Raw genomic sequence first — 9,205 nt, forward strand, 5'->3', positions numbered from 1 at the left:
TCAACCTTTGTATCTTTGATGTTTTTACTGTGGTCAATTTAATAAAACGAAGATTTTAGAGCAATGGCGGTAGTGCGGATTGATTTCATTTAGATTTTGCTACACTCTAGGAGCTCTGACCTGGAACCACAGAGAGAGCCCTGCAACATGAGTATTCGCAACCACTTACGTGTCGGTGCTAGGTTGGAAAAGGGGAATAGTGTAGTGTAGGGTTTTCATCCCACCATCCATACACAACGCAGCAGATGGTGCGGGTTGTGAGGTTGTTGTGAGGAACAGAGAGAGTACCAAAATAGTATAAAATCCTTAATTATGTAATTATTTGTTGTTTAAATATGCCGCTTCTGATGACATCATCACATCGAAATGCATAGAGAAGAGCCTATTTGGAGTGACATCATCTTTAGATGTTTATGCGCTGTGATTTTTTTTGCCAGGTTAGACACTACTGAATGTAAGTTTGTTACTTTTGTTTTGGCAATACATAATTAAGGAATTTATACTATTTTGGTGCTCTCTCTGTTCCTCGTGTAGCGCTACCCCTGCAGGAGCCTCTTGTATTTTGTGTCCGGGTCTCCCCTTGCTTCGCCCTACAGCTAGGCACAAAGTATTTTCCAGAGTCAGGTGCACACACACGCACTTTCGCTCACTTTCTCCAATGACCAGTCAAGGGGATGTTGTCTTTGGAGTTTCATTGTAGAACTGGGGATAGGGATTGGAAACTTTAGTAGGGTACTCCAAAATTAGAACTATTCACATCAGTGGACATTTAACTGATCTCTTAGTTAGGCACAGTTGAGGTTCTTGCTGAAAGCAGATAGCAGACTTCTCTTTAGACTGTAGCAACAAGCAGGTTAGAGTTGAGCAAAGTCCCTTAGCAGCAGCAACAATTGGACAAGTTCTTCAGAACACTAGCTAGTGTTCCCTTTTCTCAGACACATACTGACTATCAAGCACAAGAGGGGTAGCAAAGCACACAGAGTCCCCAAGATATCTGTGTCTTTACTCACAATCCCCAAGGATAAAATGGTAGCCTCCTTCCAATCTTCCCAGTGACATCCTTCAGTGATACCAGACAGATCCTTGGCAGACAGCTCCCCTAAATCAGCATACTGAAGAACCAGGGTCACTCTTTCTAGCTTCAAACCCTCAGGAAGTGTCAGGGCAGGAGCTGAGGAACGGACAGGCAGGCCTAAACAATGTAACGCACTGGCTGGCGACAACCACCACCCACAGACCGAAGTCCCCCAGGGCGCGGAGTCTAAGTCCCAGGCTGCCCTTCACCAGGGCCCCTGATGGTGGGGATGGACTTGACGCAGCCAGGAACCAGGTCGCGGCCCCCGAGACACCTCAGTTGCGGTAATGGCCGCCGCCAATGGCGTGCAACTGGTGGAAAAGACAATAGAGTGGTCGGGCAGGCCGGGTCGACAACAACGGGACAAAAATGTACAGGACAGCAGACGAGAATCACGGGTCACAGGCCGAGTTCAGCAACGGAGGGTCAGATCAAAGGAGAACACAAAGAATGGTCAGGTCACAAGCCAAGTCAGATTCCTGGAGAGTCACAAGAGTCAGAACAGAGTTATAGCAACACCAAGACACAAGTGCAAAGGGCATGTGCGGACCACAGGCTTATATGTAAGCAGCCACACCCCTCTGGGGGATGGACCTCAGAGACCAGAAGGCATAAAAGATTCCCACCATGCTCTGCAGAAATCCAACATGGATGCCAGCACATGGAGAAACATAACCTCTGAGAAAAGGTAGGACCTTGACAGGAAGCCCACCTGAGGCCACATGGCAGCAAGTGCTAGGGGAGGCAAGCCAACCTTCAGCCTGGCTTGGTGCAATCTTCTCCAGGGAAAGACCCTGAACCCATGTGCTCGCAGAACATAAGTATCACTCCCAGCATGCAACAGGGCTACCCTCCCCTGCAATTGGCAAGGGCTGTATCCATATTCATGCTGCTAATTTGCCTAGCTCCCACCCAGGTTCTAGAAGGCTCTCATAGTTTCCTGAAGACAGGTGGAGCTCAAGACAAACTCAAATAGCACCAGAGCATGATGAGCAGACCTGACTTATCAGTTACAGCACTCTGTTTAGCAGAATAGAAACCTTTATTTACCTAACAGCCTCGCTGTTAAGCAGAGAAACACAAGTATACTCATCCTAACTATACGGATCCTAGCACCTATCTAGGAGAGTACTACATTTGTGTATGGCTGTTGTCGGAGATAAGAAAATACTGGTATTAACCAATGGCCTCTGGTTGGCTGGAGATGTCTAACCCTTTGTCTACTGGAGAGAATACTTATGCTGCAGAGATTTTGGCTGGATACATGGTAGTAGTTCAGCTGCACACTGAATGCCAAGAATGTATTCTTTATGAGCTGTGGGTGAGTTACCAGTTTTTTCAAGGTGGTGGACACCAGGTGTGGCGTGTGCACTATGAAGAATATATTTCCAATTTTGCACAGAACTGAAGATTTTTGGATTTATTTATATTTTCACATTGGTCACTTTTTGAATAAACTTTATTAGTAATCCATTGGATGTATTTTATTGGTGAACTTGATTGATTGTGAATGATTTTTAGCACATATTTATTCATCGGTTATACAAGAGCGTTCAAGTCAAAACGGGAATTTACATTTTACAGGTATAAAAAGGGATGCTAGTGTGTCCTTTTACTAAAAGGTGGCACACTTGTCACGGGCCAGTCCAGAGGATGTTAATTAGGATGGCAGACAACAGTGTTAGTGTGTGCATGAAACAGTGGTGATGAAGTTTCTTGTGAACGAAGGTGTAAAATCCATGGATATCTAAAGAAGACTTCAGGCACAGTAAGGTGATCAGATGATCAGCCACAGTAAGACATTTGAATGGTGTAAACTTTTCAAAGATGGCCATACGTCCATCAGTGACAATCCCAGCCATGGTAGTTCCCAGCACACAGCAGTCATTCCTGTGAACATCCAGTGCATGGGATGCCTGATCCTTAATCGACACATAACCTGTCTTGAAATTGCACAAGAGACGAATTTCTTTCTCTGCTTCACTGATGACGAAGTGAAGAAGGTCGTCCTAGGATGGTTCAGGTGTACTGACAAATCTTTCTATGCCAAAGCTTTAGAGGTATTAATTAAACACTGGGATAAATGTAGCAGGGGAGTGTGTTGTAAAACAAATGCAGTTTCCACTCCTTGAAATTTGTTCTTTTACTATATAAACTCCATAATCTTGGTTTGACTTGAATGCCCCTCTTATTTATGAATTTCACATTGGTATTTACGTACACTGCTCAAAAAAAATTAAAAGAACACTTTGAAAACACATCAGATCTCAATGGGGAGAAATATCCTGATGGATATCTACAATGTTTTGGACTGGGTAATGTGTTAGGAAAGTAAGGATGCCCCATTATTTGGTGGAAATGAAAATGATCAACATACAGAGGACTGAATTCAACAACACCCTGAAAATCAAAGTGAAAAAAATGATGCAGCAGGGTAGTCCATTTTGCTGAAATTTCATTGCAGCAACTCAAAATGGTACTCAGTACTTTCTATGGCCCCCACATGCTTGTATGCATGGCTGACAATGTGAGAGACATAATGAGATGACGGATGGTGTCCTGGAATATTTCCTCCCAGATCTGGACCAGGGCATCACTGAGCTCCTGGACAGTCTGAGGTGCAACCTGTCGGCATTGGATGGACTGAAACATGCTATCCCATGATATCACCTATTTCCAAAGATAAATGGATCACCTATTTCCAAAGATAAATGACAGGCCAAAACTGAGAGTAACTCGGTAAACAGGCTACATGCAACAAATCATAATTTAATGTACCTTTGATCAACATTTGTAGTACCCCAACATTGTTTTTTTTTTTAATATAAAAAATTTTTTACTTGTGAGCCAATAAGGTGTATAGTAAACGGCTTCTATCAATAAGATCGCAGGCTATCTTGCTCACCCTCATAAATGTGAGTTATCAGTGCACACAAATGAAGAAAATATAGATGACCTCTCTGCGGCCTTCGACACAGTCGACCACCCCCTCCTCCTCAAAAAACTACACTCCCTCGGCCTCAGAGATTCTGCTCTCTCCTGGCTCTCATCCTACCTGTCACAACGCTCTTTCAGCGTTACCTATAATGCTACCACCTCCCCCTCACTCCCCCTCTCTGTTGGGGTCCCTCAAGGCTCTGTCCTCGGGCCCCTTCTCTTCTCCATCTACACCTCCTCCCTTGACCAACTCATACACTCTCACGGCTTCAACTACCACCTATATGCCGACGACACACAAATCTATCTCTCAACCCCCACCTCACCACCTCAGTCTCCGCCTACTGAGCGACATATCTGACTTAATGTCGCTCCACTTCCTTAAACTGAACCTCTCCAAAACTGAGCTCCTAGTCTTCCCCCCAGCCCGGACACCACCCCCATTGACTTCTCCATCACATCCAACAACGCCACCATCAAACCCAGCCCGCAGGCCGGAGTACTTGTGTTCTGGACTCCAACCTATCCTTCCAGCCCCAAGTCCAATCTTTAACAAACTCGTGCAGACTCCACCTCCGCAACATCGCCAAAATATGCACGTTCTTAACCCCAGAAACCACTAAACAGCTCATCCACTCCCTCATCATATCACGACTCGACTACTGCAACTCCCTCCTCACTGGCCAGTCTCGCCGCTGGCTATCCCCGCTTCAGTTGATCCTGAATACGGCTGCCAGACTCATTCACCTTTCCAACCGCTCCATTTCCGCCACCCCCCTCTGCCAATCCCTCCACTGGCTTCCGATTGTGCAACGGATCAAATTCAAAATCCTAACACTGACGTACAAAGCCGTCCACCATACTGCCCCGAACTACATCACTGACCTAATATCCAAGTACCACCCAGCACGCACACTCCGCTCCTCACAAGACCTCCTTCTCTCTAGTTCCCTGGTCTCCTCCTCCCATGCCCGCCTCCAGGACTTCTCCAGGGTGTCACCCATCCTCTGGAACTCCCTGCCCCAACCCATCAGATTATCACCTACTCTCCTCTCCTTTAGGCGCACCCTGAAAACCCATCTCTTCAGGGAAGCCTACCCCACCCCCTACTAACTTGCCAACCTCCTCCACTCCTCCTACCACTCCATCCCCCACAGCTATCTCCTCCTGTGCCACCATCCCCTCCCTCCTAGATTGTAAGCTCGAAAGAGCAGGGCCCTCAATCCCCTCATGTTTTGCATTGTATTGGTATTGTTCTGTCACATGTTCTGTCCCCCTTTGTAATGTACAGCGCTGAGCGAACTATTGGCACTTTATAAATACTGTATAATAATAATAATACTAATAATAATAGATGCTGTGCTCTATCAAGACCTATTACCTGTATATAGTATAAAAACTGTATTTGCATTAAATCTCTAATAACTGCATGATCTCTAATGTGTAACCATACATGATTGTAATGCCAATCAATACCCAAACATGTGTTGGTAATAGTGAATAAATGAATTTGAAAAATATATAACAAAGTAGATCATAAAATAAAAAAAATTAAAGTCTGTGCAAAATTATTCAAATTTGTGTTCTTCGATGATTAATTAAATAATCCAATGAATAAATAAATATCAAAAATAAAAATTGAGAAATATGGAAAATTGTTTTTTTTTATATTGCAAATACAAATTTTGTAGCAAAAGTTAGAAAAAAATGTCAAAGTTTCCTTGGATCTAAATGATATCATGTTCACCTTGCTGTGTCCCAATTAATGTCACTGTCATTACATGCTGCTCATTCACAGACCCGCCCTGCTCATCATAAATCTTTTACTGTCACCCACCCATTATTTTGATCCTGATTGTATCTGAAGGATAGAATTCTGTGTGCTTCCTTTTATAATCCTTGTTCTTCTGGTCTAAGAAAGTTCCCAGCAATCCAGACAAGCTGGGACAAGACCCGATTTCAAAGAACATTCTTTGTGACGTTTCACCATCTCTGACCTAGTTTTATCTAGACAATTTGTTTCGATTTCAAGTGAAATTAAAGTGAACTTGTCATGCATGTTAAAAAATACTCTCTATGATCTCCTTTTTTATCCCTGGTGCCCGGATGCCAATGCCCCCACTGGATGATGTCCTTGCAGGTGAGAGAGGCGGAGACGCGTACAGTGTGGGAGGTACTAGGTGTCGACTGGCTGTTTCAACTTAATACGGCAACAAAAGTAACATATACAGAAGATGGCTTTTAAGGAGTTGGGGAGAATATGAGGGCAGTGGAAGAGGGTTCTTTGCAGAGGTCAGAGCTGAAGAGGTGAAAGTGAGATGCCTATGGGGGATGCAGAGGTAAGCACCCGTGAAAAAGGCTAAAATTGGCACTCTGAATGTAGTGCACCCCTGACCTCTGCACTCTGTACACAGTGTACCCCTGAACTGTGCACTCTGTACACAGTGTACCCCTGAACTGTGGACTCTGTACTTAGTGCACCCCTGAACTCTGCACTCTGTACATAATGCACCCCTGAACTCTGCACTGTATACGTAGTGCACCCCTGAACTCTGCACTCTGTATGTAATGCACCCCTGAACTCTGCACTCTGTACGTAATGCACCCCTGAACTCTGCACTCTGTACGTAGTGCACCCCTGAACTCTGCACGCTGTACGTAGTGCAACCCTGAACTCTGCACTCTGTACGTAATGCACCCCTGAACTCTGCACTCTGTACGTAGTGCACCCCTGAACTCTGCACTCTGTACGTAGTGCACCCCTGAATTTTGCACTCTCTGTGTAATGCACCCCTGAACTCTGCACTCTCTATGTAGTGCACCCCTGAACTCTGCACTCTGTGTATAATGCACCCCTGAACTCTGCACTCTGTACGTAGTGCACCCCTGAATTCTGCACTCTCTGTGTAATGCACCCCTGAACTCTGCACTCTCTACGTAGTGCACCCCTGAACTCTGCACTCTGTATGTAGTGTACCTTTGAATTCTGCACGCTGTGTGTAGCGCACCCCTGAACTCTGCACTCTGTTTGTAGCACACCCCTGCACTCTGTATGTACTGTACCCCTTATTTTTGAACTCTGTAGCACACTCCTGTACTCTGCACTCTGTATGTAGAGCACCCCTGACCTCTGCACGCTGTACACAGTGCACTCCTGAACTCTGCACTCTGTGTATAATGCACCCCTGAACTCTGCACTTTGTGTGTAATGCACCCCTGAACTCTGCACTCTGTGTATAATGCACCCCTGAACTCTGCACTTTGTGTGTAATGCACCCCTGAACTCTGCACTCTGTGTATAATGCACCCCTGAACTCTGCACTCTGTGTGTAATGCACCCCTGAACTCTGCACTCTGTGTATAATGCACCCCTGAACTGTGCACTCTGTGTGTAATGCACCCCTGAACTGTGCACTCTGTATGTAGTGTATTGTACCCCTTAATTCTGAACTCTGTTTGTAGCACACCCCTGTACTCTGCACTCTGTGTGCAACGCACCCCTGAATTTTGCACTCTGAACATAGTGTACTCATGGTATTTAATGTCCCTTTAAGACCCTCCCAATCTTATCCACACATGGCATTTGATGCTGCTTGGCAAGTGTGCGTGTGGGAGGGAGAGGGTGGTTTTGATGGGGGGGACATGGTTGAGTTCCTACACCTATTCTCTGAGAGAAAAAGTACTGCGTGGGACCCTAATGTTCCTTCAGAGATTGCTATGGGTTCCTTGAGCAGTGACAAATTGATCTCTCAACCACAATGACTACCAAGGTAAAAGGTAGTGTACCTTACTTACACAAATTTTCCCAGTTTAATTTGGATCCTTTATGTCAGGGGTCCTCAAACTTTTTAAACAGGGGGCCAGTTCACTGTCCCTCAGACCGTTGGAGGGCCAGACTATAGTTTTAAAAAAAAAACTATGGTCATCTCCTGTACTGTGTCCGCATTTGTTCAGAGACTGCGGACATACAACGGCAGTGGGAATACTGGGCCATCCGCTCTATAAGAGGCACAGACATTTCCCCACAAGTGTGTCTTATGGAGCGAAATAGTGTCCCATCATTGGTGTCAGTGGGAGGAATAGAGTCCCATCATTGGTGTCAGTGGAAGGAATAGTGCCCCATCATTGGTGTCAGTGGGAGGAATAGTGCCCCACCACTGGTGTCAGTCGGAAGAATAGTGCCACATCATCGGTGTCAGTGGGAGGAATAGTGCCCTATCATTGGTGTCAGTGGGAGGAATAGTGCCCCATCATTGGTGTCAGTGGGAGGAATAGTGCCCCATCATTGGTGTCAATGGGAGGAATAGTGCCCCATCATTGGTGTCAGTGGAAGGAATAGTGCCCCATCATTGGTGTCAGTGGGAGGAATAGTGTCCCATCATTGGTGTCAGTGGGAGGAATAGTACGTCATTGGTGCCAGTGGGGGGGGGGGTGGAATAGTGCCCCATCGTTGGTGTCAGTGGGGGGAGGAATAGTGCCCCATCGTTGGTGTCAGTGGGGGGAGGAATAGTGCCCCATCGTTTGTGTCAGTGGGGGGAGGAATAGTGCCCCATCATTGGTGTCAGTGGGAGGAATAATACCCCATCATTATTATCAGTGACACCAATGATGGGGCACTACTCCCACTGACAGCAATGACACTTAACTAGCCGACCCCTGTTCCAGCATGGTGCTGCTGCTGCAGCCAACATACCTGGTTGCAGCAGTACCATCTGCACGGCACACTTACCGAGCTGTCAACTGTCCTCCTTCCTTCACTTCGGCCTCTCCCTCTCTTGATTTTCGTGGGGCCGCTCGGCTCCGCCTCCTCGCCGGTGATTGGCCGCCTGTGTGCCTTTCCTGAGCTACAGTACTGGCGCCCAATCGCCGGTGAGGAGGCGGAGCCGAGCGGCAGCGCGGACATCGAGTGAGGGAGCAGCCGGAGTGAAGGAGCTGCGCATCCTGGACTGGATCGTCGTGGGACTGGGACCGGAGCCAGGTAAGAGACAGCAGCCCCCTGCCCGCCCCTGTACTTAGTGTCCCCTGCCGGCGGGCCGGATGAATGTGCTCGGCGGGCCGCATGTGGCCCGCGGGCCGTAGTTTGAGGACCCCTGCTCTATGTCAATAGTGATAGTGGACAGGCCTGGTGCTTACTTTTCATTGGTAATCTGTATTATCATTCTACAGCACCCCAGGTTATGTTGCTTTAGATTG

The sequence above is a fragment of the Staurois parvus genome, unplaced genomic scaffold, assembly GCF_062004578.1.
Source record: "Staurois parvus isolate SC_StPar_1 unplaced genomic scaffold, SC_StPar_1.0 ptg000457l, whole genome shotgun sequence".
In the NCBI taxonomy this organism is placed as follows: Eukaryota; Metazoa; Chordata; class Amphibia; order Anura; family Ranidae; genus Staurois; species Staurois parvus.